This window comes from Mercurialis annua, linkage group LG5 (genome assembly GCF_937616625.2).
Source record: "Mercurialis annua linkage group LG5, ddMerAnnu1.2, whole genome shotgun sequence".
NCBI classification, from domain to species: Eukaryota; Viridiplantae; Streptophyta; class Magnoliopsida; order Malpighiales; family Euphorbiaceae; genus Mercurialis; species Mercurialis annua.
In genome coordinates this window covers 41635213-41658556 of record NC_065574.1, presented here as the reverse complement: position 1 = coordinate 41658556, position 23344 = coordinate 41635213, and the positions used below count along the sequence as shown (strand labels likewise).

At 45.6% G+C, this 23344-nt stretch overlaps 68 non-coding genes across 68 annotated transcripts; all 68 read right to left on the bottom strand.

The window, feature by feature from the left end:
- Positions 1 to 228: 228 nt before the first annotated feature.
- On the bottom strand, positions 229 to 347 carry LOC126685564 (5S ribosomal RNA). Its single transcript, XR_007643665.1, has one exon. It is a non-coding gene; the product is annotated as a 5S ribosomal RNA (ribosomal RNA).
- Positions 348 to 567: 220 nt separating this feature from the next.
- Positions 568 to 686, bottom strand: LOC126685563 (5S ribosomal RNA). Its single transcript, XR_007643664.1, has one exon. It is a non-coding gene; the product is annotated as a 5S ribosomal RNA (ribosomal RNA).
- A 218-nt stretch (positions 687 to 904) lies between these two features.
- LOC126685019 (5S ribosomal RNA) lies at positions 905 to 1023 on the bottom strand. The gene has a single exon (XR_007643177.1). It is a non-coding gene; the product is annotated as a 5S ribosomal RNA (ribosomal RNA).
- Positions 1024 to 1255: 232 nt separating this feature from the next.
- LOC126684568 (5S ribosomal RNA) lies at positions 1256 to 1374 on the bottom strand. The gene has a single exon (XR_007642741.1). It is a non-coding gene; the product is annotated as a 5S ribosomal RNA (ribosomal RNA).
- A 218-nt stretch (positions 1375 to 1592) lies between these two features.
- Positions 1593 to 1711, bottom strand: LOC126685562 (5S ribosomal RNA). The gene has a single exon (XR_007643663.1). It is a non-coding gene; the product is annotated as a 5S ribosomal RNA (ribosomal RNA).
- Positions 1712 to 1929: 218 nt separating this feature from the next.
- On the bottom strand, positions 1930 to 2048 carry LOC126684394 (5S ribosomal RNA). Its single transcript, XR_007642573.1, has one exon. It is a non-coding gene; the product is annotated as a 5S ribosomal RNA (ribosomal RNA).
- A 232-nt stretch (positions 2049 to 2280) lies between these two features.
- Positions 2281 to 2399, bottom strand: LOC126685560 (5S ribosomal RNA). Its single transcript, XR_007643661.1, has one exon. It is a non-coding gene; the product is annotated as a 5S ribosomal RNA (ribosomal RNA).
- Positions 2400 to 2631: 232 nt separating this feature from the next.
- Positions 2632 to 2750, bottom strand: LOC126685559 (5S ribosomal RNA). Its single transcript, XR_007643660.1, has one exon. It is a non-coding gene; the product is annotated as a 5S ribosomal RNA (ribosomal RNA).
- Positions 2751 to 2970: 220 nt separating this feature from the next.
- On the bottom strand, positions 2971 to 3089 carry LOC126685558 (5S ribosomal RNA). Its single transcript, XR_007643659.1, has one exon. It is a non-coding gene; the product is annotated as a 5S ribosomal RNA (ribosomal RNA).
- A 232-nt stretch (positions 3090 to 3321) lies between these two features.
- LOC126685557 (5S ribosomal RNA) lies at positions 3322 to 3440 on the bottom strand. Its single transcript, XR_007643658.1, has one exon. It is a non-coding gene; the product is annotated as a 5S ribosomal RNA (ribosomal RNA).
- Positions 3441 to 3672: 232 nt separating this feature from the next.
- On the bottom strand, positions 3673 to 3791 carry LOC126685556 (5S ribosomal RNA). The gene has a single exon (XR_007643657.1). It is a non-coding gene; the product is annotated as a 5S ribosomal RNA (ribosomal RNA).
- Positions 3792 to 4011: 220 nt separating this feature from the next.
- On the bottom strand, positions 4012 to 4130 carry LOC126684861 (5S ribosomal RNA). The gene has a single exon (XR_007643027.1). It is a non-coding gene; the product is annotated as a 5S ribosomal RNA (ribosomal RNA).
- Positions 4131 to 4348: 218 nt separating this feature from the next.
- LOC126684411 (5S ribosomal RNA) lies at positions 4349 to 4467 on the bottom strand. Its single transcript, XR_007642591.1, has one exon. It is a non-coding gene; the product is annotated as a 5S ribosomal RNA (ribosomal RNA).
- Positions 4468 to 4699: 232 nt separating this feature from the next.
- Positions 4700 to 4818, bottom strand: LOC126685040 (5S ribosomal RNA). The gene has a single exon (XR_007643197.1). It is a non-coding gene; the product is annotated as a 5S ribosomal RNA (ribosomal RNA).
- Positions 4819 to 5050: 232 nt separating this feature from the next.
- Positions 5051 to 5169, bottom strand: LOC126685554 (5S ribosomal RNA). Its single transcript, XR_007643655.1, has one exon. It is a non-coding gene; the product is annotated as a 5S ribosomal RNA (ribosomal RNA).
- Positions 5170 to 5401: 232 nt separating this feature from the next.
- On the bottom strand, positions 5402 to 5520 carry LOC126685553 (5S ribosomal RNA). The gene has a single exon (XR_007643654.1). It is a non-coding gene; the product is annotated as a 5S ribosomal RNA (ribosomal RNA).
- A 232-nt stretch (positions 5521 to 5752) lies between these two features.
- On the bottom strand, positions 5753 to 5871 carry LOC126685552 (5S ribosomal RNA). The gene has a single exon (XR_007643653.1). It is a non-coding gene; the product is annotated as a 5S ribosomal RNA (ribosomal RNA).
- Positions 5872 to 6091: 220 nt separating this feature from the next.
- LOC126685551 (5S ribosomal RNA) lies at positions 6092 to 6210 on the bottom strand. The gene has a single exon (XR_007643652.1). It is a non-coding gene; the product is annotated as a 5S ribosomal RNA (ribosomal RNA).
- A 218-nt stretch (positions 6211 to 6428) lies between these two features.
- Positions 6429 to 6547, bottom strand: LOC126684410 (5S ribosomal RNA). The gene has a single exon (XR_007642590.1). It is a non-coding gene; the product is annotated as a 5S ribosomal RNA (ribosomal RNA).
- Positions 6548 to 6779: 232 nt separating this feature from the next.
- LOC126685039 (5S ribosomal RNA) lies at positions 6780 to 6898 on the bottom strand. Its single transcript, XR_007643196.1, has one exon. It is a non-coding gene; the product is annotated as a 5S ribosomal RNA (ribosomal RNA).
- Positions 6899 to 7130: 232 nt separating this feature from the next.
- LOC126685550 (5S ribosomal RNA) lies at positions 7131 to 7249 on the bottom strand. Its single transcript, XR_007643651.1, has one exon. It is a non-coding gene; the product is annotated as a 5S ribosomal RNA (ribosomal RNA).
- A 220-nt stretch (positions 7250 to 7469) lies between these two features.
- On the bottom strand, positions 7470 to 7588 carry LOC126684304 (5S ribosomal RNA). Its single transcript, XR_007642489.1, has one exon. It is a non-coding gene; the product is annotated as a 5S ribosomal RNA (ribosomal RNA).
- A 218-nt stretch (positions 7589 to 7806) lies between these two features.
- On the bottom strand, positions 7807 to 7925 carry LOC126684409 (5S ribosomal RNA). The gene has a single exon (XR_007642589.1). It is a non-coding gene; the product is annotated as a 5S ribosomal RNA (ribosomal RNA).
- Positions 7926 to 8157: 232 nt separating this feature from the next.
- LOC126685038 (5S ribosomal RNA) lies at positions 8158 to 8276 on the bottom strand. Its single transcript, XR_007643195.1, has one exon. It is a non-coding gene; the product is annotated as a 5S ribosomal RNA (ribosomal RNA).
- Positions 8277 to 8508: 232 nt separating this feature from the next.
- Positions 8509 to 8627, bottom strand: LOC126685548 (5S ribosomal RNA). The gene has a single exon (XR_007643649.1). It is a non-coding gene; the product is annotated as a 5S ribosomal RNA (ribosomal RNA).
- Positions 8628 to 8847: 220 nt separating this feature from the next.
- LOC126684303 (5S ribosomal RNA) lies at positions 8848 to 8966 on the bottom strand. The gene has a single exon (XR_007642488.1). It is a non-coding gene; the product is annotated as a 5S ribosomal RNA (ribosomal RNA).
- A 232-nt stretch (positions 8967 to 9198) lies between these two features.
- On the bottom strand, positions 9199 to 9317 carry LOC126685547 (5S ribosomal RNA). Its single transcript, XR_007643648.1, has one exon. It is a non-coding gene; the product is annotated as a 5S ribosomal RNA (ribosomal RNA).
- A 220-nt stretch (positions 9318 to 9537) lies between these two features.
- LOC126684392 (5S ribosomal RNA) lies at positions 9538 to 9656 on the bottom strand. Its single transcript, XR_007642571.1, has one exon. It is a non-coding gene; the product is annotated as a 5S ribosomal RNA (ribosomal RNA).
- Positions 9657 to 9876: 220 nt separating this feature from the next.
- LOC126685546 (5S ribosomal RNA) lies at positions 9877 to 9995 on the bottom strand. Its single transcript, XR_007643647.1, has one exon. It is a non-coding gene; the product is annotated as a 5S ribosomal RNA (ribosomal RNA).
- A 232-nt stretch (positions 9996 to 10227) lies between these two features.
- LOC126684966 (5S ribosomal RNA) lies at positions 10228 to 10346 on the bottom strand. The gene has a single exon (XR_007643127.1). It is a non-coding gene; the product is annotated as a 5S ribosomal RNA (ribosomal RNA).
- A 218-nt stretch (positions 10347 to 10564) lies between these two features.
- LOC126684408 (5S ribosomal RNA) lies at positions 10565 to 10683 on the bottom strand. The gene has a single exon (XR_007642588.1). It is a non-coding gene; the product is annotated as a 5S ribosomal RNA (ribosomal RNA).
- A 232-nt stretch (positions 10684 to 10915) lies between these two features.
- Positions 10916 to 11034, bottom strand: LOC126685037 (5S ribosomal RNA). Its single transcript, XR_007643194.1, has one exon. It is a non-coding gene; the product is annotated as a 5S ribosomal RNA (ribosomal RNA).
- Positions 11035 to 11266: 232 nt separating this feature from the next.
- Positions 11267 to 11385, bottom strand: LOC126684634 (5S ribosomal RNA). The gene has a single exon (XR_007642806.1). It is a non-coding gene; the product is annotated as a 5S ribosomal RNA (ribosomal RNA).
- Positions 11386 to 11605: 220 nt separating this feature from the next.
- LOC126684302 (5S ribosomal RNA) lies at positions 11606 to 11724 on the bottom strand. The gene has a single exon (XR_007642487.1). It is a non-coding gene; the product is annotated as a 5S ribosomal RNA (ribosomal RNA).
- A 232-nt stretch (positions 11725 to 11956) lies between these two features.
- On the bottom strand, positions 11957 to 12075 carry LOC126685545 (5S ribosomal RNA). Its single transcript, XR_007643646.1, has one exon. It is a non-coding gene; the product is annotated as a 5S ribosomal RNA (ribosomal RNA).
- Positions 12076 to 12295: 220 nt separating this feature from the next.
- On the bottom strand, positions 12296 to 12414 carry LOC126684390 (5S ribosomal RNA). The gene has a single exon (XR_007642570.1). It is a non-coding gene; the product is annotated as a 5S ribosomal RNA (ribosomal RNA).
- Positions 12415 to 12634: 220 nt separating this feature from the next.
- LOC126685544 (5S ribosomal RNA) lies at positions 12635 to 12753 on the bottom strand. The gene has a single exon (XR_007643645.1). It is a non-coding gene; the product is annotated as a 5S ribosomal RNA (ribosomal RNA).
- A 232-nt stretch (positions 12754 to 12985) lies between these two features.
- On the bottom strand, positions 12986 to 13104 carry LOC126684964 (5S ribosomal RNA). The gene has a single exon (XR_007643126.1). It is a non-coding gene; the product is annotated as a 5S ribosomal RNA (ribosomal RNA).
- A 232-nt stretch (positions 13105 to 13336) lies between these two features.
- On the bottom strand, positions 13337 to 13455 carry LOC126685543 (5S ribosomal RNA). Its single transcript, XR_007643644.1, has one exon. It is a non-coding gene; the product is annotated as a 5S ribosomal RNA (ribosomal RNA).
- A 220-nt stretch (positions 13456 to 13675) lies between these two features.
- LOC126685542 (5S ribosomal RNA) lies at positions 13676 to 13794 on the bottom strand. The gene has a single exon (XR_007643643.1). It is a non-coding gene; the product is annotated as a 5S ribosomal RNA (ribosomal RNA).
- Positions 13795 to 14012: 218 nt separating this feature from the next.
- LOC126684406 (5S ribosomal RNA) lies at positions 14013 to 14131 on the bottom strand. Its single transcript, XR_007642585.1, has one exon. It is a non-coding gene; the product is annotated as a 5S ribosomal RNA (ribosomal RNA).
- A 220-nt stretch (positions 14132 to 14351) lies between these two features.
- On the bottom strand, positions 14352 to 14470 carry LOC126684373 (5S ribosomal RNA). The gene has a single exon (XR_007642554.1). It is a non-coding gene; the product is annotated as a 5S ribosomal RNA (ribosomal RNA).
- A 218-nt stretch (positions 14471 to 14688) lies between these two features.
- On the bottom strand, positions 14689 to 14807 carry LOC126685541 (5S ribosomal RNA). Its single transcript, XR_007643642.1, has one exon. It is a non-coding gene; the product is annotated as a 5S ribosomal RNA (ribosomal RNA).
- A 218-nt stretch (positions 14808 to 15025) lies between these two features.
- Positions 15026 to 15144, bottom strand: LOC126685036 (5S ribosomal RNA). The gene has a single exon (XR_007643193.1). It is a non-coding gene; the product is annotated as a 5S ribosomal RNA (ribosomal RNA).
- Positions 15145 to 15369: 225 nt separating this feature from the next.
- Positions 15370 to 15488, bottom strand: LOC126685319 (5S ribosomal RNA). The gene has a single exon (XR_007643427.1). It is a non-coding gene; the product is annotated as a 5S ribosomal RNA (ribosomal RNA).
- A 218-nt stretch (positions 15489 to 15706) lies between these two features.
- On the bottom strand, positions 15707 to 15825 carry LOC126685539 (5S ribosomal RNA). Its single transcript, XR_007643641.1, has one exon. It is a non-coding gene; the product is annotated as a 5S ribosomal RNA (ribosomal RNA).
- Positions 15826 to 16043: 218 nt separating this feature from the next.
- LOC126685087 (5S ribosomal RNA) lies at positions 16044 to 16162 on the bottom strand. Its single transcript, XR_007643240.1, has one exon. It is a non-coding gene; the product is annotated as a 5S ribosomal RNA (ribosomal RNA).
- A 218-nt stretch (positions 16163 to 16380) lies between these two features.
- LOC126684405 (5S ribosomal RNA) lies at positions 16381 to 16499 on the bottom strand. Its single transcript, XR_007642584.1, has one exon. It is a non-coding gene; the product is annotated as a 5S ribosomal RNA (ribosomal RNA).
- Positions 16500 to 16731: 232 nt separating this feature from the next.
- LOC126685538 (5S ribosomal RNA) lies at positions 16732 to 16850 on the bottom strand. The gene has a single exon (XR_007643640.1). It is a non-coding gene; the product is annotated as a 5S ribosomal RNA (ribosomal RNA).
- Positions 16851 to 17070: 220 nt separating this feature from the next.
- Positions 17071 to 17189, bottom strand: LOC126684372 (5S ribosomal RNA). Its single transcript, XR_007642553.1, has one exon. It is a non-coding gene; the product is annotated as a 5S ribosomal RNA (ribosomal RNA).
- A 218-nt stretch (positions 17190 to 17407) lies between these two features.
- On the bottom strand, positions 17408 to 17526 carry LOC126685536 (5S ribosomal RNA). Its single transcript, XR_007643638.1, has one exon. It is a non-coding gene; the product is annotated as a 5S ribosomal RNA (ribosomal RNA).
- A 218-nt stretch (positions 17527 to 17744) lies between these two features.
- LOC126685035 (5S ribosomal RNA) lies at positions 17745 to 17863 on the bottom strand. Its single transcript, XR_007643192.1, has one exon. It is a non-coding gene; the product is annotated as a 5S ribosomal RNA (ribosomal RNA).
- A 225-nt stretch (positions 17864 to 18088) lies between these two features.
- Positions 18089 to 18207, bottom strand: LOC126685308 (5S ribosomal RNA). The gene has a single exon (XR_007643416.1). It is a non-coding gene; the product is annotated as a 5S ribosomal RNA (ribosomal RNA).
- A 218-nt stretch (positions 18208 to 18425) lies between these two features.
- On the bottom strand, positions 18426 to 18544 carry LOC126685086 (5S ribosomal RNA). Its single transcript, XR_007643239.1, has one exon. It is a non-coding gene; the product is annotated as a 5S ribosomal RNA (ribosomal RNA).
- A 218-nt stretch (positions 18545 to 18762) lies between these two features.
- LOC126684860 (5S ribosomal RNA) lies at positions 18763 to 18881 on the bottom strand. The gene has a single exon (XR_007643026.1). It is a non-coding gene; the product is annotated as a 5S ribosomal RNA (ribosomal RNA).
- A 225-nt stretch (positions 18882 to 19106) lies between these two features.
- Positions 19107 to 19225, bottom strand: LOC126685535 (5S ribosomal RNA). The gene has a single exon (XR_007643637.1). It is a non-coding gene; the product is annotated as a 5S ribosomal RNA (ribosomal RNA).
- Positions 19226 to 19443: 218 nt separating this feature from the next.
- On the bottom strand, positions 19444 to 19562 carry LOC126684786 (5S ribosomal RNA). The gene has a single exon (XR_007642955.1). It is a non-coding gene; the product is annotated as a 5S ribosomal RNA (ribosomal RNA).
- A 232-nt stretch (positions 19563 to 19794) lies between these two features.
- On the bottom strand, positions 19795 to 19913 carry LOC126684974 (5S ribosomal RNA). Its single transcript, XR_007643134.1, has one exon. It is a non-coding gene; the product is annotated as a 5S ribosomal RNA (ribosomal RNA).
- A 218-nt stretch (positions 19914 to 20131) lies between these two features.
- On the bottom strand, positions 20132 to 20250 carry LOC126684600 (5S ribosomal RNA). Its single transcript, XR_007642773.1, has one exon. It is a non-coding gene; the product is annotated as a 5S ribosomal RNA (ribosomal RNA).
- A 225-nt stretch (positions 20251 to 20475) lies between these two features.
- On the bottom strand, positions 20476 to 20594 carry LOC126684785 (5S ribosomal RNA). Its single transcript, XR_007642954.1, has one exon. It is a non-coding gene; the product is annotated as a 5S ribosomal RNA (ribosomal RNA).
- A 232-nt stretch (positions 20595 to 20826) lies between these two features.
- On the bottom strand, positions 20827 to 20945 carry LOC126685033 (5S ribosomal RNA). The gene has a single exon (XR_007643190.1). It is a non-coding gene; the product is annotated as a 5S ribosomal RNA (ribosomal RNA).
- Positions 20946 to 21163: 218 nt separating this feature from the next.
- LOC126684599 (5S ribosomal RNA) lies at positions 21164 to 21282 on the bottom strand. The gene has a single exon (XR_007642772.1). It is a non-coding gene; the product is annotated as a 5S ribosomal RNA (ribosomal RNA).
- A 225-nt stretch (positions 21283 to 21507) lies between these two features.
- LOC126685534 (5S ribosomal RNA) lies at positions 21508 to 21626 on the bottom strand. Its single transcript, XR_007643636.1, has one exon. It is a non-coding gene; the product is annotated as a 5S ribosomal RNA (ribosomal RNA).
- A 220-nt stretch (positions 21627 to 21846) lies between these two features.
- Positions 21847 to 21965, bottom strand: LOC126685533 (5S ribosomal RNA). The gene has a single exon (XR_007643635.1). It is a non-coding gene; the product is annotated as a 5S ribosomal RNA (ribosomal RNA).
- A 232-nt stretch (positions 21966 to 22197) lies between these two features.
- On the bottom strand, positions 22198 to 22316 carry LOC126685532 (5S ribosomal RNA). Its single transcript, XR_007643634.1, has one exon. It is a non-coding gene; the product is annotated as a 5S ribosomal RNA (ribosomal RNA).
- A 232-nt stretch (positions 22317 to 22548) lies between these two features.
- On the bottom strand, positions 22549 to 22667 carry LOC126685531 (5S ribosomal RNA). The gene has a single exon (XR_007643633.1). It is a non-coding gene; the product is annotated as a 5S ribosomal RNA (ribosomal RNA).
- A 220-nt stretch (positions 22668 to 22887) lies between these two features.
- Positions 22888 to 23006, bottom strand: LOC126685530 (5S ribosomal RNA). The gene has a single exon (XR_007643632.1). It is a non-coding gene; the product is annotated as a 5S ribosomal RNA (ribosomal RNA).
- Positions 23007 to 23224: 218 nt separating this feature from the next.
- LOC126684513 (5S ribosomal RNA) lies at positions 23225 to 23343 on the bottom strand. Its single transcript, XR_007642688.1, has one exon. It is a non-coding gene; the product is annotated as a 5S ribosomal RNA (ribosomal RNA).
- Between the last annotated feature and the right edge of the window lies 1 nt (position 23344).

The following is a 23344-nucleotide window of genomic DNA, read 5'->3' as shown; positions in this document are numbered from 1 at the left end:
CACCTTGCACGATCATCGTATATATCTGCTGCCTTGCAACTCATTCAACCAAAATAAAAAATATCTTTAAAAGTACGTTTTGGTCCCTGAACTTTTTCATATTTCCCGTTTAGTCCCTGCATTGCAATTCACCGGTGCTCGGTGCTCGTTACTCGTTACTCGTTCTGTTTACGCGATAGGCGATAATAATTAAAAAAATGCAGGCGCGGACCGCAAAAATGCCAAAAAGGGGTGCAACACGAGGACTTCCCAGGAGGTCACCCATCCTAGTACTGCTCTCGCCCAAGCACGTTTAACTTCGGAGTTCTGATGGGATCCGGTGCATTAGTGCTGGTATGATCGCACCCGTCACACCTTGCACGATCATCGTATATATCTGCTGCCTTGCAACTCATTCAACCAAAATAAAAACTATCTTTAAAAGTACGTTTTGGTCCCTGAACTTTTTCATATTTCCCGTTTAGTCCCTGCATTGCAATTCACCGGTGCTCGATGCTCGTTACTCGTTTACGCGATAGGCGATAATAATTAAAAAAATGCAGGCGCGGACCGCAAAAATGCCAAAAAGGGGTGCAACACGAGGACTTCCCAGGAGGTCACCCATCCTAGTACTGCTCTCGCCCAAGCACGTTTAACTTCGGAGTTCTGATGGGATCCGGTGCATTAGTGCTGGTATGATCGCACCCGTCACACCTTGCACGATCATCGTATATATCTGCTGCCTTGCAACTCATTCAACCAAAATAAAAAATATCTTTAAAAGTACGTTTTGGTCCCTGAACTTTTTCATATTTCCCGTTTAGTCCCTGCATTGCAATTCACCGGTGCTCGTTACTCGTTCTGTTTACGCGATAGGCGATAATAATTAAAAAAATGCAGGCGCGGACCGCAAAAATGCAAAAAAGGGGTGCAACACGAGGACTTCCCAGGAGGTCACCCATCCTAGTACTGCTCTCGCCCAAGCACGTTTAACTACGGAGTTCTGATGGGATCCGGTGCATTAGTGATGGTATGATCGCACCCGTCACACCTTGCACGATCATCGTATATATCTGCTGCCTTGCAACTCATTCAACCAAAATAAAAACTATCTTTAAAAGTACGTTTTGGTCCCTGAACTTTTTCATATTTCCCGTTTAGTCCCTGCATTGCAATTCACCGGTGCTCGTTGCTCGTTACTCGTTACTCGTTCTGTTTACGCGATAGGCGATAATAATTAAAAAAATGCAGGCGCGGACCGCAAAAATGCAAAAAAGGGGTGCAACACGAGGACTTCCCAGGAGGTCACCCATCCTAGTACTGCTCTCGCCCAAGCACGTTTAACTTCGGAGTTCTGATGGGATCCGGTGCATTAGTGCTAGTATGATCGCACCCGTCACACCTTGCACGATCATAGTATATATCTGCTGCCTTGCAACTCATTCAACCAAAATAAAAAATATCTTTAAAAGTACGTTTTGGTCCCTGAACTTTTTCATATTTCCCGTTTAGTCCCTGCATTGCAATTCACCGGTGCTCGTTACTCGTTCTGTTTACGCGATAGGCGATAATAATTAAAAAAATGCAGGCGCGGACCGCAAAAATGCCAAAAAGGGGTGCAACACGAGGACTTCCCAGGAGGTCACCCATCCTAGTACTGCTCTCGCCCAAGCACGTTTAACTTCGGAGTTCTGATGGGATCCGGTGCATTAGTGCTGGTATGATCGCACCCGTCACACCTTGCACGATCATCGTATATATCTGCTGCCTTGCAACTCATTCAACCAAAATAAAAACTATCTTTAAAAGTACGTTTTGGTCCCTGAACTTTTTCATATTTCCCGTTTAGTCCCTGCATTGCAATTCACCGGTGCTCGTTACTCGTTCTGTTTACGCGATAGGCGATAATAATTAAAAAAATGCAGGCGCGGACCGCAAAAATGCAAAAAAGGGGTGCAATACGAGGACTTCCCAGGAGGTCACCCATCCTAGTACTGCTCTCGCCCAAGCACGTTTAACTACGGAGTTCTGATGGGATCCGGTGCATTAGTGCTGGTATGATCGCACCCGTCACACCTTGCACGATCATCGTATATATCTGCTGCCTTGCAACTCATTCAACCAAAATAAAAACTATCTTTAAAAGTACGTTTTGGTCCCTGAACTTTTTCATATTTCCCGTTTAGTCCCTGCATTGCAATTCACCGGTGCTCGTTGCTCGTTACTCGTTACTCGTTCTGTTTACGCGATAGGCGATAATAATTAAAAAAATGCAGGCGCGGACCGCAAAAATGCAAAAAAGGGGTGCAACACGAGGACTTCCCAGGAGGTCACCCATCCTAGTACTGCTCTCGCCCAAGCACGTTTAACTTCGGAGTTCTGATGGGATCCGGTGCATTAGTGCTGGTATGATCGCACCCGTCACACCTTGCACGATCATCGTATATATCTGCTGCCTTGCAACTCATTCAACCAAAATAAAAAATATCTTTAAAAGTACGTTTTGGTCCCTGAACTTTTTCATATTTCCCGTTTAGTCCCTGCATTGCAATTCACCGGTGCTCGTTGCTCGTTACTCGTTACTCGTTCTGTTTACGCGATAGGCGATAATAATTAAAAAAATGCAGGCGCGGACCGCAAAAATGCCAAAAAGGGGTGCAACACGAGGACTTCCCAGGAGGTCACCCATCCTAGTACTGCTCTCGCCCAAGCACGTTTAACTTCGGAGTTCTGATGGGATCCGGTGCATTAGTGCTGGTATGATCGCACCCGTCACACCTTGCACGATCATCGTATATATCTGCTGCCTTGCAACTCATTCAACCAAAATAAAAACTATCTTTAAAAGTACGTTTTGGTCCCTGAACTTTTTCATATTTCCCGTTTAGTCCCTGCATTGCAATTCACCGGTGCTCGTTGCTCGTTACTCGTTTGCGCGATAGGCGATAATAATAAAAAAAATGCAGGCGCGGACCGCAAAAATGCCAAAAAGGGGTGCAACACGAGGACTTCCCAGGAGGTCACCCATCCTAGTACTGCTCTCGCCCAAGCACGTTTAACTTCGGAGTTCTGATGGGATCCGGTGCATTAGTGCTGGTATGATCGCACCCGTCACACCTTGCACGATCATCGTATATATCTGCTGCCTTGCAACTCATTCAACCAAAATAAAAAATATCTTTAAAAGTACGTTTTGGTCCCTGAACTTTTTCATTTTTCCCGTTTAGTCCCTGCATTGCAATTCACCGGTGCTTGTTGCTCGTTACTCGTTACTCGTTCTGTTTACGCGATAGGCGATAATAATTAAAAAAATGCAGGCGCGGACCGCAAAAATGCAAAAAAGGGGTGCAACACGAGGACTTCCCAGGAGGTCACCCATCCTAGTACTGCTCTCGCCCAAGCACGTTTAACTTCGGAGTTCTGATGGGATCCGGTGCATTAGTGCTGGTATGATCGCACCCGTCACACCTTGCACGATCATCGTATATATCTGCTGCCTTGCAACTCATTCAACCAAAATAAAAAATATCTTTAAAAGTACGTTTTGGTCCCTGAACTTTTTCATATTTCCCGTTTAGTCCCTGCATTGCAATTCACCGGTGCTCGTTGCTCGTTACTCGTTACTCGTTCTGTTTACGCGATAGGCGATAATAATTAAAAAAATGCAGGCGCGGACCGCAAAAATGCCAAAAAGGGGTGCAACACGAGGACTTCCCAGGAGGTCACCCATCCTAGTACTGCTCTCGCCCAAGCACGTTTAACTTCGGAGTTCTGATGGGATCCGGTGCATTAGTGCTGGTATGATCGCACCCGTCACACCTTGCACGATCATCGTATATATCTGCTGCCTTGCAACTCATTCAACCAAAATAAAAACTATCTTTAAAAGTACGTTTTGGTCCCTGAACTTTTTCATATTTCCCGTTTAGTCCCTGCATTGCAATTCACCGGTGCTCGTTGCTCGTTACTCGTTTACGCGATAGGCGATAATAATTAAAAAAATGCAGGCGCGGACCGCAAAAATGCCAAAAAGGGGTGCAACACGAGGACTTCCCAGGAGGTCACCCATCCTAGTACTGCTCTCGCCCAAGCTCGTTTAACTTCGGAGTTCTGATGGGATCCGGTGCATTAGTGCTGGTATGATCGCACCCGTCACACCTTGCACGATCATCGTATATATCTGCTGCCTTGCAACTCATTCAACCAAAATAAAAAATATCTTTAAAAGTACGTTTTGGTCCCTGAACTTTTTCATATTTCCCGTTTAGTCCCTGCATTGCAATTCACCGGTGCTCGTTACTCGTTCTGTTTACGCGATAGGCGATAATAATTAAAAAAATGCAGGCGCGGACCGCAAAAATGCAAAAAAGGGGTGCAACACGAGGACTTCCCAGGAGGTCACCCATCCTAGTACTGCTCTCGCCCAAGCACGTTTAACTACGGAGTTCTGATGGGATCCGGTGCATTAGTGCTGGTATGATCGCACCCGTCACACCTTGCACGATCATCGTATATATCTGCTGCCTTGCAACTCATTCAACCAAAATAAAAACTATCTTTAAAAGTACGTTTTGGTCCCTGAACTTTTTCATATTTCCCGTTTAGTCCCTGCATTGCAATTCACCGGTGCTCGTTGCTCGTTACTCGTTACTCGTTCTGTTTACGCGATAGGCGATAATAATTAAAAAAATGCAGGCGCGGACCGCAAAAATGCAAAAAAGGGGTGCAACACGAGGACTTCCCAGGAGGTCACCCATCCTAGTACTGCTCTCGCCCAATCACGTTTAACTTCGGAGTTCTGATGGGATCCGGTGCATTAGTGCTAGTATGATCGCACCCGTCACACCTTGCACGATCATCGTATATATCTGCTGCCTTGCAACTCATTCAACCAAAATAAAAAATATCTTTAAAAGTACGTTTTGGTCCCTGAACTTTTTCATATTTCCCGTTTAGTCCCTGCATTGCAATTCACCGGTGCTCGTTACTCGTTACTCGTTACTCGTTCTGTTTACGCGATAGGCGATAATAATAAAAAAAATGCAGGCGCGGACCGCAAAAATGCCAAAAAGGGGTGCAACACGAGGACTTCCCAGGAGGTCACCCATCCTAGTACTGCTCTCGCCCAAGCACGTTTAACTTCGGAGTTCTGATGGGATCCGGTGCATTAGTGCTGGTATGATCGCACCCGTCACACCTTGCACGATCATCGTATATATCTGCTGCCTTGCAACTCATTCAACCAAAATAAAAAATATCTTTAAAAGTACGTTTTGGTCCCTGAACTTTTTCATTTTTCCCGTTTAGTCCCTGCATTGCAATTCACCGGTGCTTGTTGCTCGTTACTCGTTACTCGTTCTGTTTACGCGATAGGCGATAATAATTAAAAAAATGCAGGCGCGGACCGCAAAAATGCAAAAAAGGGGTGCAACACGAGGACTTCCCAGGAGGTCACCCATCCTAGTACTGCTCTCGCCCAAGCACGTTTAACTTCGGAGTTCTGATGGGATCCGGTGCATTAGTGCTGGTATGATCGCACCCGTCACACCTTGCACGATCATCGTATATATCTGCTGCCTTGCAACTCATTCAACCAAAATAAAAAATATCTTTAAAAGTACGTTTTGGTCCCTGAACTTTTTCATATTTCCCGTTTAGTCCCTGCATTGCAATTCACCGGTGCTCGTTGCTCGTTACTCGTTACTCGTTCTGTTTACGCGATAGGCGATAATAATTAAAAAAATGCAGGCGCGGACCGCAAAAATGCCAAAAAGGGGTGCAACACGAGGACTTCCCAGGAGGTCACCCATCCTAGTACTGCTCTCGCCCAAGCACGTTTAACTTCGGAGTTCTGATGGGATCCGGTGCATTAGTGCTGGTATGATCGCACCCGTCACACCTTGCACGATCATCGTATATATCTGCTGCCTTGCAACTCATTCAACCAAAATAAAAACTATCTTTAAAAGTACGTTTTGGTCCCTGAACTTTTTCATATTTCCCGTTTAGTCCCTGCATTGCAATTCACCGGTGCTCGTTGCTCGTTACTCGTTTACGCGATAGGCGATAATAATTAAAAAAATGCAGGCGCGGACCGCAAAAATGCCAAAAAGGGGTGCAACACGAGGACTTCCCAGGAGGTCACCCATCCTAGTACTGCTCTCGCCCAAGCACGTTTAACTTCGGAGTTCTGATGGGATCCGGTGCATTAGTGCTGGTATGATCGCACCCGTCACACCTTGCACGATCATCGTATATATCTGCTGCCTTGCAACTCATTCAACCAAAATAAAAAATATCTTTAAAAGTACGTTTTGGTCCCTGAACTTTTTCATATTTCCCGTTTAGTCCCTGCATTGCAATTCACCGGTGCTCGTTACTCGTTCTGTTTACGCGATAGGCGATAATAATTAAAAAAATGCAGGCGCGGACCGCAAAAATGCAAAAAAGGGGTGCAACACGAGGACTTCCCAGGAGGTCACCCATCCTAGTACTGCTCTCGCCCAAGCACGTTTAACTACGGAGTTCTGATGGGATCCGGTGCATTAGTGCTGGTATGATCGCACCCGTCACACCTTGCACGATCATCGTATATATCTGCTGCCTTGCAACTCATTCAACCAAAATAAAAACTATCTTTAAAAGTACGTTTTGGTCCCTGAACTTTTTCATATTTCCCGTTTAGTCCCTGCATTGCAATTCACCGGTGCTCGTTGCTCGTTACTCGTTACTCGTTCTGTTTACGCGATAGGCGATAATAATTAAAAAAATGCAGGCGCGGACCGCAAAAATGCAAAAAAGGGGTGCAACACGAGGACTTCCCAGGAGGTCACCCATCCTAGTACTGCTCTCGCCCAATCACGTTTAACTTCGGAGTTCTGATGGGATCCGGTGCATTAGTGCTAGTATGATCGCACCCGTCACACCTTGCACGATCATCGTATATATCTGCTGCCTTGCAACTCATTCAACCAAAATAAAAAATATCTTTAAAAGTACGTTTTGGTCCCTGAACTTTTTCATATTTCCCGTTTAGTCCCTGCATTGCAATTCACCGGTGCTCGTTACTCGTTACTCGTTACTCGTTCTGTTTACGCGATAGGCGATAATAATTAAAAAAATGCAGGCGCGGACCGCAAAAATGCCAAAAAGGGGTGCAACACGAGGACTTCCCAGGAGGTCACCCATCCTAGTACTGCTCTCGCCCAAGCACGTTTAACTTCGGAGTTCTGATGGGATCCGGTGCATTAGTGCTGGTATGATCGCACCCGTCACACCTTGCACGATCATCGTATATATCTGCTGCCTTGCAACTCATTCAACCAAAATAAAAACTATCTTTAAAAGTACGTTTTGGTCCCTGAACTTTTTCATATTTCCCGTTTAGTCCCTGCATTGCAATTCACCGGTGCTCGTTGCTCGTTACTCGTTTGCGCGATAGGCGATAATAATAAAAAAAATGCAGGCGCGGACCGCAAAAATGCCAAAAAAGGGTGCAACACGAGGACTTCCCAGGAGGTCACCCATCCTAGTACTGCTCTCGCCCAAGCACGTTTAACTTCGGAGTTCTGATGGGATCCGGTGCATTAGTGCTGGTATGATCGCACCCGTCACACCTTGCACGATCATCGTATATATCTGCTGCCTTGCAACTCATTCAACCAAAATAAAAAATATCTTTAAAAGTACGTTTTGGTCCCTGAACTTTTTCATATTTCCCGTTTAGTCCCTGCATTGCAATTCACCGGTGCTCGTTACTCGTTCTGTTTACGCGATAGGCGATAATAATTAAAAAAATGCAGGCGCGGACCGCAAAAATGCAAAAAAGGGGTGCAACACGAGGACTTCCCAGGAGGTCACCCATCCTAGTACTGCTCTCGCCCAAGCACGTTTAACTACGGAGTTCTGATGGGATCCGGTGCATTAGTGCTGGTATGATCGCACCCGTCACACCTTGCACGATCATCGTATATATCTGCTGCCTTGCAACTCATTCAACCAAAATAAAAACTATCTTTAAAAGTACGTTTTGGTCCCTGAACTTTTTCATATTTCCCGTTTAGTCCCTGCATTGCAATTCACCGGTGCTCGTTGCTCGTTACTCGTTACTCGTTCTGTTTACGCGATAGGCGATAATAATTAAAAAAATGCAGGCGCGGACCGCAAAAATGCAAAAAAGGGGTGCAACACGAGGACTTCCCAGGAGGTCACCCATCCTAGTACTGCTCTCGCCCAATCACGTTTAACTTCGGAGTTCTGATGGGATCCGGTGCATTAGTGCTAGTATGATCGCACCCGTCACACCTTGCACGATCATCGTATATATCTGCTGCCTTGCAACTCATTCAACCAAAATAAAAAATATCTTTAAAAGTACGTTTTGGTCCCTGAACTTTTTCATATTTCCCGTTTAGTCCCTGCATTGCAATTCACCGGTGCTCGTTACTCGTTACTCGTTACTCGTTCTGTTTACGCGATAGGCGATAATAATTAAAAAAATGCAGGCGCGGACCGCAAAAATGCCAAAAAGGGGTGCAACACGAGGACTTCCCAGGAGGTCACCCATCCTAGTACTGCTCTCGCCCAAGCACGTTTAACTTCGGAGTTCTGATGGGATCCGGTGCATTAGTGCTGGTATGATCGCACCCGTCACACCTTGCACGATCATCGTATATATCTGCTGCCTTGCAACTCATTCAACCAAAATAAAAACTATCTTTAAAAGTACGTTTTGGTCCCTGAACTTTTTCATATTTCCCGTTTAGTCCCTGCATTGCAATTCACCGGTGCTCGTTGCTCGTTACTCGTTTGCGCGATAGGCGATAATAATAAAAAAAATGCAGGCGCGGACCGCAAAAATGCCAAAAAAGGGTGCAACACGAGGACTTCCCAGGAGGTCACCCATCCTAGTACTGCTCTCGCCCAAGCACGTTTAACTTCGGAGTTCTGATGGGATCCGGTGCATTAGTGCTGGTATGATCGCACCCGTCACACCTTGCACGATCATCATATATATCTGCTGCCTTGCAACTCATTCAACCAAAATAAAAAATATCTTTAAAAGTACGTTTTGGTCCCTGAACTTTTTCATTTTTCCCGTTTAGTCCCTGCATTGCAATTCACCGGTGCTCGTTGCTCGTTACTCGTTACTCGTTCTGTTTACGCGATAGGCGATAATAATTAAAAAAATGCAGGCGCGGACCGCAAAAATGCAAAAAAGGGGTGCAACACGAGGACTTCCCAGGAGGTCACCCATCCTAGTACTGCTCTCGCCCAAGCACGTTTAACTTCGGAGTTCTGATGGGATCCGGTGCATTAGTGCTGGTATGATCGCACCCGTCACACCTTGCACGATCATCGTATATATCTGCTGCCTTGCAACTCATTCAACCAAAATAAAAACTATCTTTAAAAGTACGTTTTGGTCCCTGAACTTTTTCATATTTCCCGTTTAGTCCCTGCATTGCAATTCACCGGTGCTCGTTGCTCGTTACTCGTTTACGCGATAGGCGATAATAATTAAAAAAATGCAGGCGCGGACCGCAAAAATGCCAAAAAGGGGTGCAACACGAGGACTTCCCAGGAGGTCACCCATCCTAGTACTGCTCTCGCCCAAGCACGTTTAACTTCGGAGTTCTGATGGGATCCGGTGCATTAGTGCTGGTATAATCGCACCCGTCACACCTTGCACGATCATCGTATATATCTGCTGCCTTGCAACTCATTCAACCAAAATAAAAACTATCTTTAAAAGTACGTTTTGGTCCCTGAACTTTTTCATATTTCCCGTTTAGTCCCTGCATTGCAATTCACCGGTGCTCGTTGCTCGTTACTCGTTTACGCGATAGGCGATAATAATTAAAAAAATGCAGGCGCGGACCGCAAAAATGCCAAAAAGGGGTGCAACACGAGGACTTCCCAGGAGGTCACCCATCCTAGTACTGCTCTCGCCCAAGCACGTTTAACTTCGGAGTTCTGATGGGATCCGGTGCATTAGTGCTGGTATGATCGCACCCGTCACACCTTGCACGATCATCGTATATATCTGCTGCCTTGCAACTCATTCAACCAAAATAAAAAATATCTTTAAAAGTACGTTTTGGTCCCTGAACTTTTTCATTTTTCCCGTTTAGTCCCTGCATTGCAATTCACCGGTGCTCGTTGCTCGTTACTCGTTACTCGTTCTGTTTACGCGATAGGCGATAATAATTAAAAAAATGCAGGCGCGGACCGCAAAAATGCAAAAAAGGGGTGCAACACGAGGACTTCCCAGGAGGTCACCCATACTAGTACTGCTCTCGCCCAAGCACGTTTAACTTCAGAGTTCTGATGGGATCCGGTGCATTAGTGCTGGTATGATCGCACCCGTCACACCTTGCACGATCATCGTATATATCTGCTGCCTTGCAACTCATTCAACCAAAATAAAAAATATCTTTAAAAGTACGTTTTGGTCCCTGAACTTTTTCATATTTCCCGTTTAGTCCCTGCATTGCAATTCACCGGTGCTCGTTACTCGTTCTGTTTACGCGATAGGCGATAATAATTAAAAAAATGCAGGCGCGGACCGCAAAAATGCAAAAAAGGGGTGCAACACGAGGACTTCCCAGGAGGTCACCCATCCTAGTACTGCTCTCGCCCAAGCACGTTTAACTACGGAGTTCTGATGGGATCCGGTGCATTAGTGCTGGTATGATCGCACCCGTCACACCTTGCACGATCATCGTATATATCTGCTGCCTTGCAACTCATTCAACCAAAATAAAAACTATCTTTAAAAGTACGTTTTGGTCCCTGAACTTTTTCATATTTCCCGTTTAGTCCCTGCATTGCAATTCACCGGTGCTCGTTGCTCGTTACTCGTTACTCGTTCTGTTTACGCGATAGGCGATAATAATTAAAAAAATGCAGGCGCGGACCGCAAAAATGCAAAAAAGGGGTGCAACACGAGGACTTCCCAGGAGGTCACCCATCCTAGTACTGCTCTCGCCCAATCACGTTTAACTTCGGAGTTCTGATGGGATCCGGTGCATTAGTGCTAGTATGATCGCACCCGTCACACCTTGCACGATCATCGTATATATCTGCTGCCTTGCAACTCATTCAACCAAAATAAAAAATATCTTTAAAAGTACGTTTTGGTCCCTGAACTTTTTCATATTTCCCGTTTAGTCCCTGCATTGCAATTCACCGGTGCTCGTTACTCGTTACTCGTTACTCGTTCTGTTTACGCGATAGGCGATAATAATTAAAAAAATGCAGGCGCGGACCGCAAAAATGCCAAAAAGGGGTGCAACACGAGGACTTCCAAGGAGGTCACCCATCCTAGTACTGCTCTCGCCCAAGCACGTTTAACTTCGGAGTTCTGATGGGATCCGGTGCATTAGTGCTGGTATGATCGCACCCGTCACACCTTGCACGATCATCGTATATATCTGCTGCCTTGCAACTCATTCAACCAAAATAAAAACTATCTTTAAAAGTACGTTTTGGTCCCTGAACTTTTTCATATTTCCCGTTTAGTCCCTGCATTGCAATTCACCGGTGCTCGTTGCTCGTTACTCGTTTGCGCGATAGGCGATAATAATAAAAAAAATGCAGGCGCGGACCGCAAAAATGCCAAAAAAGGGTGCAACACGAGGACTTCCCAGGAGGTCACCCATCCTAGTACTGCTCTCGCCCAAGCACGTTTAACTTCGGAGTTCTGATGGGATCCGGTGCATTAGTGCTGGTATGATCGCACCCGTCACACCTTGCACGATCATCATATATATCTGCTGCCTTGCAACTCATTCAACCAAAATAAAAAATATCTTTAAAAGTACGTTTTGGTCCCTGAACTTTTTCATTTTTCCCGTTTAGTCCCTGCATTGCAATTCACCGGTGCTCGTTGCTCGTTACTCGTTACTCGTTCTGTTTACGCGATAGGCGATAATAATTAAAAAAATGCAGGCGCGGACCGCAAAAATGCAAAAAAGGGGTGCAACACGAGGACTTCCCAGGAGGTCACCCATCCTAGTACTGCTCTCGCCCAAGCACGTTTAACTTCGGAGTTCTGATGGGATCCGGTGCATTAGTGCTGGTATGATCGCACCCGTCACACCTTGCACGATCATCGTATATATCTGCTGCCTTGCAACTCATTCAACCAAAATAAAAACTATCTTTAAAAGTACGTTTTGGTCCCTGAACTTTTTCATATTTCCCGTTTAGTCCCTGCATTGCAATTCACCGGTGCTCGTTGCTCGTTACTCGTTTACGCGATAGGCGATAATAATTAAAAAAATGCAGGCGCGGACCGCAAAAATGCCAAAAAGGGGTGCAACACGAGGACTTCCCAGGAGGTCACCCATCCTAGTACTGCTCTCGCCCAAGCACGTTTAACTTCGGAGTTCTGATGGGATCCGGTGCATTAGTGCTGGTATAATCGCACCCGTCACACCTTGCACGATCATCGTATATATCTGCTGCCTTGCAACTCATTCAACCAAAATAAAAACTATCTTTAAAAGTACGTTTTGGTCCCTGAACTTTTTCATATTTCCCGTTTAGTCCCTGCATTGCAATTCACCGGTGCTCGTTGCTCGTTACTCGTTTACGCGATAGGCGATAATAATTAAAAAAATGCAGGCGCGGACCGCAAAAATGCCAAAAAGGGGTGCAACACGAGGACTTCCCAGGAGGTCACCCATCCTAGTACTGCTCTCGCCCAAGCACGTTTAACTTCGGAGTTCTGATGGGATCCGGTGCATTAGTGCTGGTATGATCGCACCCGTCACACCTTGCACGATCATCGTATATATCTGCTGCCTTGCAACTCATTCAACCAAAATAAAAAATATCTTTAAAAGTACGTTTTGGTCCCTGAACTTTTTCATTTTTCCCGTTTAGTCCCTGCATTGCAATTCACCGGTGCTCGTTGCTCGTTACTCGTTACTCGTTCTGTTTACGCGATAGGCGATAATAATTAAAAAAATGCAGGCGCGGACCGCAAAAATGCAAAAAAGGGGTGCAACACGAGGACTTCCCAGGAGGTCACCCATACTAGTACTGCTCTCGCCCAAGCACGTTTAACTTCAGAGTTCTGATGGGATCCGGTGCATTAGTGCTGGTATGATCGCACCCGTCACACCTTGCACGATCATCGTATATATCTGCTGCCTTGCAACTCATTCAACCAAAATAAAAAATATCTTTAAAAGTACGTTTTGGTCCCTGAACTTTTTCATATTTCCCGTTTAGTCCCTGCATTGCAATTCACCGGTGCTCGTTGCTCGTTACTCGTTACTCGTTCTGTTTACGCGATAGGCGATAATAATTAAAAAAATGCAGGCGCGGACCGCAAAAATGCCAAAAAGGGGTGCAACACGAGGACTTCCCAGGAGGTCACCCATCCTAGTACTGCTCTCGCCCAAGCACGTTTAACTTCGGAGTTCTGATGGGATCCGGTGCATTAGTGCTGGTATGATCGCACCCGTCACACCTTGCACGATCATCGTATATATCTGCTGCCTTGCAACTCATTCAACCAAAATAAAAACTATCTTTAAAAGTACGTTTTGGTCCCTGAACTTTTTCATATTTCCCGTTTAGTCCCTGCATTGCAATTCACCGGTGCTCGTTGCTCGTTACTCGTTTACGCGATAGGCGATAATAATTAAAAAAATGCAGGCGCGGACCGCAAAAATGCCAAAAAGGGGTGCAACACGAGGACTTCCCAGGAGGTCACCCATCCTAGTACTGCTCTCGCCCAAGCACGTTTAACTTCGGAGTTCTGATGGGATCCGGTGCATTAGTGCTGGTATGATCGCACCCGTCACACCTTGCACGATCATCGTATATATCTGCTGCCTTGCAACTCATTCAACCAAAATAAAAAATATCTTTAAAAGTACGTTTTGGTCCCTGAACTTTTTCATATTTCCCGTTTAGTCCCTGCATTGCAATTCACCGGTGCTCGTTACTCGTTCTGTTTACGCGATAGGCGATAATAATTAAAAAAATGCAGGCGCGGACCGCAAAAATGCAAAAAAGGGGTGCAACACGAGGACTTCCCAGGAGGTCACCCATCCTAGTACTGCTCTCGCCCAAGCACGTTTAACTACGGAGTTCTGATGGGATCCGGTGCATTAGTGCTGGTATGATCGCACCCGTCACACCTTGCACGATCATCGTATATATCTGCTGCCTTGCAACTCATTCAACCAAAATAAAAAATATCTTTAAAAGTACGTTTTGGTCCCTGAACTTTTTCATATTTCCCGTTTAGTCCCTGCATTGCAATTCACCGGTGCTCGTTGCTCGTTACTCGTTTACGCGATAGGCGATAATAATTAAAAAAATGCAGGCGCGGACCGCAAAAATGCCAAAAAGGGGTGCAACACGAGGACTTCCCAGGAGGTCACCCATCCTAGTACTGTTCTCGCCCAAGCACGTTTAACTTCGGAGTTCTGATGGGATCCGGTGCATTAGTGCTGGTATGATCGCACCCGTCACACCTTGCACGATCATCGTATATATCTGCTGCCTTGCAACTCATTCAACCAAAATAAAAAATATCTTTAAAAGTACGTTTTGGTCCCTGAACTTTTTCATATTTCCCGTTTAGTCCCTGCATTGCAATTCACCGGTGCTCGTTACTCGTTCTGTTTACGCGATAGGCGATAATAATTAAAAAAATGCAGGCGCGGACCGCAAAAATGCAAAAAAGGGGTGCAACACGAGGACTTCCCAGGAGGTCACCCATCCTAGTACTGCTCTCGCCCAAGCACGTTTAACTTCGGAGTTCTGATGGGATCCGGTGCATTAGTGCTGGTATGATCGCACCCGTCACACCTTGCACGATCATCGTATATATCTGCTGCCTTGCAACTCATTCAACCAAAATAAAAACTATCTTTAAAAGTACGTTTTGGTCCCTGAACTTTTTCATATTTCCCGTTTAGTCCCTGCATTGCAATTCACCGGTGCTCGTTACTCGTTCTGTTTACGCGATAGGCGATAATAATTAAAAAAATGCAGGCGCGGACCGCAAAAATGCAAAAAAGGGGTGCAACACGAGGACTTCCCAGGAGGTCACCCATCCTAGTACTGCTCTCGCCCAATCACGTTTAACTTCGGAGTTCTGATGGGATCCGGTGCATTAGTGCTAGTATGATCGCACCCGTCACACCTTGCACGATCATCGTATATATCTGCTGCCTTGCAACTCATTCAACCAAAATAAAAAATATCTTTAAAAGTACGTTTTGGTCCCTGAACTTTTTCATATTTCCCGTTTAGTCCCTGCATTGCAATTCACCGGTGCTCGTTACTCGTTACTCGTTCTGTTTACGCGATAGGCGATAATAATTAAAAAAATGCAGGCGCGGACCGCAAAAATGCAAAAAAGGGGTGCAATACGAGGACTTCCCAGGAGGTCACCCATCCTAGTACTGCTCTCGCCCAAGCACGTTTAACTTCGGAGTTCTGATGGGATCCGGTGCATTAGTGCTGGTATGATCGCACCCGTCACACCTTGCACGATCATCGTATATATCTGCTGCCTTGCAACTCATTCAACCAAAATAAAAACTATCTTTAAAAGTACGTTTTGGTCCCTGAACTTTTTCATATTTCCCGTTTAGTCCCTGCATTGCAATTCACCGGTGCTCGTTACTCGTTCTGTTTACGCGATAGGCGATAATAATTAAAAAAATGCAGGCGCGGACCGCAAAAATGCCAAAAAGGGGTGCAACACGAGGACTTCCCAGGAGGTCACCCATCCTAGTACTGCTCTCGCCCAAGCACGTTTAACTTCGGAGTTCTGATGGGATCCGGTGCATTAGTGCTGGTATGATCGCACCCGTCACACCTTGCACGATCATCGTATATATCTGCTGCCTTGCAACTCATTCAACCAAAATAAAAACTATCTTTAAAAGTACGTTTTGGTCCCTGAACTTTTTCATATTTCCCGTTTAGTCCCTGCATTGCAATTCACCGGTGCTCGTTACTCGTTCTGTTTACGCGATAGGCGATAATAATTAAAAAAATGCAGGCGCGGACCGCAAAAATGCAAAAAAGGGGTGCAACACGAGGACTTCCCAGGAGGTCACCCATCCTAGTACTGCTCTCGCCCAATCACGTTTCACTTCGGAGTTCTGATGGGATCCTGTGCATTAGTGCTAGTATGATTGCACCCGTCACACCTTGCACGATCATCGTATATATCTGCTGCCTTGCAACTCATTCAACCAAAATAAAAAATATCTTTAAAAGTACGTTTTGGTCCCTGAACTTTTTCATATTTCCCGTTTAGTCCCTGCATTGCAATTCACCGGTGCTCGTTACTCGTTCTGTTTACGCGATAGGCGATAATAATTAAAAAAATGCAGGCGCGGACCGCAAAAATGCAAAAAAGGGGTGCAACACGAGGACTTCCCAGGAGGTCACCCATCCTAGTACTGCTCTCGCCCAAGCACGTTTAACTACGGAGTTCTGATGGGATCCGGTGCATTAGTGCTGGTATGATCGCACCCGTCACACCTTGCACGATCATCGTATATATCTGCTGCCTTGCAACTCATTCAACCAAAATAAAAAATATCTTTAAAAGTACGTTTTGGTCCCTGAACTTTTTCATATTTCCCGTTTAGTCCCTGCATTGCAATTCACCGGTGCTCGTTGCTCGTTACTCGTTACTCGTTCTGTTTACGCGATAGGCGATAATAATTAAAAAAATGCAGGCGCGGACCGCAAAAATGCCAAAAAGGGGTGCAACACGAGGACTTCCCAGGAGGTCACCCATCCTAGTACTGCTCTCGCCCAAGCACGTTTAACTTCGGAGTTCTGATGGGATCCGGTGCATTAGTGCTGGTATGATCGCACCCGTCACACCTTGCACGATCATCGTATATATCTGCTGCCTTGCAACTCATTCAACCAAAATAAAAACTATCTTTAAAAGTACGTTTTGGTCCCTGAACTTTTTCATATTTCCCGTTTAGTCCCTGCATTGCAATTCACCGGTGCTCGTTGCTCGTTACTCGTTTACGCGATAGGCGATAATAATTAAAAAAATGCAGGCGCGGACCGCAAAAATGCCAAAAAGGGGTGCAACACGAGGACTTCCCAGGAGGTCACCCATCCTAGTACTGTTCTCGCCCAAGCACGTTTAACTTCGGAGTTCTGATGGGATCCGGTGCATTAGTGCTGGTATGATCGCACCCGTCACACCTTGCACGATCATCGTATATATCTGCTGCCTTGCAACTCATTCAACCAAAATAAAAAATATCTTTAAAAGTACGTTTTGGTCCCTGAACTTTTTCATATTTCCCGTTTAGTCCCTGCATTGCAATTCACCGGTGCTCGTTACTCGTTCTGTTTACGCGATAGGCGATAATAATTAAAAAAATGCAGGCGCGGACCGCAAAAATGCAAAAAAGGGGTGCAACACGAGGACTTCCCAGGAGGTCACCCATCCTAGTACTGCTCTCGCCCAAGCACGTTTAACTTCGGAGTTCTGATGGGATCCGGTGCATTAGTGCTGGTATGATCGCACCCGTCACACCTTGCACGATCATCGTATATATCTGCTGCCTTGCAACTCATTCAACCAAAATAAAAACTATCTTTAAAAGTACGTTTTGGTCCCTGAACTTTTTCATATTTCCCGTTTAGTCCCTGCATTGCAATTCACCGGTGCTCGTTACTCGTTCTGTTTACGCGATAGGCGATAATAATTAAAAAAATGCAGGCGCGGACCGCAAAAATGCAAAAAAGGGGTGCAACACGAGGACTTCCCAGGAGGTCACCCATCCTAGTACTGCTCTCGCCCAATCACGTTTAACTTCGGAGTTCTGATGGGATCCGGTGCATTAGTGCTAGTATGATCGCACCCGTCACACCTTGCACGATCATCGTATATATCTGCTGCCTTGCAACTCATTCAACCAAAATAAAAAATATCTTTAAAAGTACGTTTTGGTCCCTGAACTTTTTCATATTTCCCGTTTAGTCCCTGCATTGCAATTCACCGGTGCTCGTTACTCGTTACTCGTTCTGTTTACGCGATAGGCGATAATAATTAAAAAAATGCAGGCGCGGACCGCAAAAATGCAAAAAAGGGGTGCAATACGAGGACTTCCCAGGAGGTCACCCATCCTAGTACTGCTCTCGCCCAAGCACGTTTAACTTCGGAGTTCTGATGGGATCCGGTGCATTAGTGCTGGTATGATCGCACCCGTCACACCTTGCACGATCATCGTATATATCTGCTGCCTTGCAACTCATTCAACCAAAATAAAAACTATCTTTAAAAGTACGTTTTGGTCCCTGAACTTTTTCATATTTCCCGTTTAGTCCCTGCATTGCAATTCACCGGTGCTCGTTACTCGTTCTGTTTACGCGATAGGCGATAATAATTAAAAAAATGCAGGCGCGGACCGCAAAAATGCAAAAAAGGGGTGCAACACGAGGACTTCCCAGGAGGTCACCCATCCTAGTACTGCTCTCGCCCAATCACGTTTCACTTCGGAGTTCTGATGGGATCCTGTGCATTAGTGCTAGTATGATTGCACCCGTCACACCTTGCACGATCATCGTATATATCTGCTGCCTTGCAACTCATTCAACCAAAATAAAAAATATCTTTAAAAGTACGTTTTGGTCCCTGAACTTTTTCATATTTCCCGTTTAGTCCCTGCATTGCAATTCACCGGTGCTCGTTACTCGTTCTGTTTACGCGATAGGCGATAATAATTAAAAAAATGCAGGCGCGGACCGCAAAAATGCAAAAAAGGGGTGCAACACGAGGACTTCCCAGGAGGTCACCCATCCTAGTACTGCTCTCGCCCAAGCTCGTTTAACTTCGGAGTTCTGATGGGATCCGGTGCATTAGTGCTGGTATGATCGCACCCGTCACACCTTGCACGATCATCGTATATATCTGCTGCCTTGCAACTCATTCAACCAAAATAAAAACTATCTTTAAAAGTACGTTTTGGTCCCTGAACTTTTTCATATTTCCCGTTTAGTCCCTGCATTGCAATTCACCGGTGCTCGTTGCTCGTTACTCGTTCTGTTTACGCGATAGGCGATAATAATTAAAAAAATGCAGGCGCGGACCGCAAAAATGCAAAAAAGGGGTGCAACACGAGGACTTCCCAGGAGGTCACCCATCCTAGTACTGCTCTCGCCCAAGCACGTTTAACTTCGGAGTTCTGATGGGATCCGGTGCATTAGTGCTGGTATGATCGCACCCGTCACACCTTGCACGATCATCGTATATATCTGCTGCCTTGCAACTCATTCAACCAAAATAAAAACTATCTTTAAAAGTACGTTTTGGTCCCTGAACTTTTTCATATTTCCCGTTTAGTCCCTGCATTGCAATTCACCGGTGCTCGTTACTCGTTCTGTTTACGCGATAGGCGATAATAATTAAAAAAATGCAGGCGCGGACCGCAAAAATGCAAAAAAGGGGTGCAACACGAGGACTTCCCAGGAGGTCACCCATCCTAGTACTGCTCTCGCCCAAGCACGTTTAACTTCGAAGTTCTGATGGGATCCGGTGCATTAGTGCTGGTATGATCGCACCCGTCACACCTTGCACGATCATCGTATATATCTGCTGCCTTGCAACTCATTCAACCAAAATAAAAACTATCTTTAAAAGTACGTTTTGGTCCCTGAACTTTTTCATATTTCCCGTTTAGTCCCTGCATTGCAATTCACCGGTGCTCGTTGCTCGTTACTCGTTACTCGTTCTGTTTACGCGATAGGCGATAATAATTAAAAAAATGCAGGCGCGGACCGCAAAAATGCAAAAAAGGGGTGCAACACGAGGACTTCCCAGGAGGTCACCCATCCTAGTACTGCTCTCGCCCAATCACGTTTAACTTCGGAGTTCTGATGGGATCCGGTGCATTAGTGCTGGTATGATCGCACCCGTCACACCTTGCACGATCATCGTATATATCTGCTGCCTTGCAACTCATTCAACCAAAATAAAAAATATCTTTAAAAGTACGTTTTGGTCCCTGAACTTTTTCATATTTCCCGTTTAGTCCCTGCATTGCAATTCACCGGTGCTCGTTACTCGTTCTGTTTACGCGATAGGCGATAATAATTAAAAAAATGCAGGCGCGGACCGCAAAAATGCAAAAAAGGGGTGCAACACGAGGACTTCCCAGGAGGTCACCCATCCTAGTACTGCTCTCGCCCAAGCACGTTTAACTTCGGAGTTCTGATGGAATCCGGTGCATTAGTGCTGGTATGATCGCACCCGTCACACCTTGCACGATCATCGTATATATCTGCTGCCTTGCAACTCATTCAACCAAAATAAAAAATATCTTTAAAAGTACGTTTTGGTCCCTGAACTTTTTCATATTTCCCGTTTAGTCCCTGCATTGCAATTCACCGGTGCTCGTTACTCGTTACTCGTTCTGTTTACGCGATAGGCGATAATAATTAAAAAAATGCAGGCGCGGACCGCAAAAATGCAAAAAAGGGGTGCAACACGAGGACTTCCCAGGAGGTCACCCATCCTAGTACTGCTCTCGCCCAAGCACGTTTAACTTCGAAGTTCTGATGGGATCCGGTGCATTAGTGCTGGTATGATCGCACCCGTCACACCTTGCACGATCATCGTATATATCTGCTGCCTTGCAACTCATTCAACCAAAATAAAAACTATCTTTAAAAGTACGTTTTGGTCCCTGAACTTTTTCATATTTCCCGTTTAGTCCCTGCATTGCAATTCACCGGTGCTCGTTGCTCGTTACTCGTTACTCGTTCTGTTTACGCGATAGGCGATAATAATTAAAAAAATGCAGGCGCGGACCGCAAAAATGCAAAAAAGGGGTGCAACACGAGGACTTCCCAGGAGGTCACCCATCCTAGTACTGCTCTCGCCCAATCACGTTTAACTTCGGAGTTCTGATGGGATCCGGTGCATTAGTGCTAGTATGATCGCACCCGTCACACCTTGCACGATCATCGTATATATCTGCTGCCTTGCAACTCATTCAACCAAAATAAAAAATATCTTTAAAAGTACGTTTTGGTCCCTGAACTTTTTCATATTTCCCGTTTAGTCCCTGCATTGCAATTCACCGGTGCTCGTTACTCGTTCTGTTTACGCGATAGGCGATAATAATTAAAAAAATGCAGGCGCGGACCGCAAAAATGCAAAAAAGGGGTGCAACACGAGGACTTCCCAGGAGGTCACCCATCCTAGTACTGCTCTCGCCCAAGCACGTTTAACTTCGGAGTTCTGATGGAATCCGGTGCATTAGTGCTGGTATGATCGCACCCGTCACACCTTGCACGATCATCGTATATATCTGCTGCCTTGCAACTCATTCAACCAAAATAAAAACTATCTTTAAAAGTACGTTTTGGTCCCTGAACTTTTTCATATTTCCCGTTTAGTCCCTGCATTGCAATTCACCGGTGCTCGTTACTCGTTACTCGTTCTGTTTACGCGATAGGCGATAATAATTAAAAAAATGCAGGCGCGGACGGCAAAAATGCCAAAAAGGGGTGCAACACGAGGACTTCCCAGGAGGTCACCCATCCTAGTACTGCTCTCGCCCAAGCACGTTTAACTTCGGAGTTCTGATGGGATCCGGTGCATTAGTGCTGGTATGATCGCACCCGTCACACCTTGCACGATCATCGTATATATCTGCTGCCTTGCAACTCATTCAACCAAAATAAAAACTATCTTTAAAAGTACGTTTTGGTCCCTGAACTTTTTCATATTTCCCGTTTAGTCCCTGCATTGCAATTCACCGGTGCTCGTTGCTCGTTACTCGTTTGCGCGATAGGCGATAATAATAAAAAAAATGCAGGCGCGGACCGCAAAAATGCCAAAAAGGGGTGCAACACGAGGACTTCCCAGGAGGTCACCCATCCTAGTACTGCTCTCGCCCAAGCACGTTTAACTTCGGAGTTCTGATGGGATCCGGTGCATTAGTGCTGGTATGATCGCACCCGTCACACCTTGCACGATCATCGTATATATCTGCTGCCTTGCAACTCATTCAACCAAAATAAAAAATATCTTTAAAAGTACGTTTTGGTCCCTGAACTTTTTCATTTTTCCCGTTTAGTCCCTGCATTGCAATTCACCGGTGCTCGTTGCTCGTTACTCGTTACTCGTTCTGTTTACGCGATAGGCGATAATAATTAAAAAAATGCAGGCGCGGACCGCAAAAATGCAAAAAAGGGGTGCAACACGAGGACTTCCCAGGAGGTCACCCATCCTAGTACTGCTCTCGCCCAAGCACGTTTAACTTCGGAGTTCTGATGGGATCCGGTGCATTAGTGCTGGTATGATCGCACCCGTCACACCTTGCACGATCATCGTATATATCTGCTGCCTTGCAACTCATTCAACCAAAATAAAAAATATCTTTAAAAGTACGTTTTGGTCCCTGAACTTTTTCATTTTTCCCGTTTAGTCCCTGCATTGCAATTCACCGGTGCTCGTTGCTCGTTACTCGTTACTCGTTCTGTTTACGCGATAGGCGATAATAATTAAAAAAATGCAGGCGCGGACCGCAAAAATGCAAAAAAGGGGTGCAACACGAGGACTTCCCAGGAGGTCACCCATCCTAGTACTGCTCTCGCCCAAGCACGTTTAACTTCGGAGTTCTGATGGGATCCGGTGCATTAGTGCTGGTATGATCGCACCCGTCACACCTTGCACGATCATCGTATATATCTGCTGCCTTGCAACTCATTCAACCAAAATAAAAAATATCTTTAAAAGTACGTTTTGGTCCCTGAACTTTTTCATATTTCCCGTTTAGTCCCTGCATTGCAATTCACCGGTGCTCGTTGCTCGTTACTCGTTTACGCGATAGGCGATAATAATTAAAAAAATGCAGGCGCGGACCGCAAAAATGCCAAAAAGGGGTGCAACACGAGGACTTCCCAGGAGGTCACCCATCCTAGTACTGCTCTCGCCCAAGCACGTTTAACTTCGGAGTTCTGATGGGATCCGGTGCATTAGTGCTGGTATGATCGCACCCGTCACACCTTGCACGATCATCGTATATATCTGCTGCCTTGCAACTCATTCAACCAAAATAAAAAATATCTTTAAAAGTACGTTTTGGTCCCTGAACTTTTTCATATTTCCCGTTTAGTCCCTGCATTGCAATTCACCGGTGCTCGTTACTCGTTCTGTTTACGCGATAGGCGATAATAATTAAAAAAATGCAGGCGCGGACCGCAAAAATGCAAAAAAGGGGTGCAACACGAGGACTTCCCAGGAGGTCACCCATCCTAGTACTGCTCTCGCCCAAGCACGTTTAACTTCGGAGTTCTGATGGGATCCGGTGCATTAGTGCTGGTATGATCGCACACG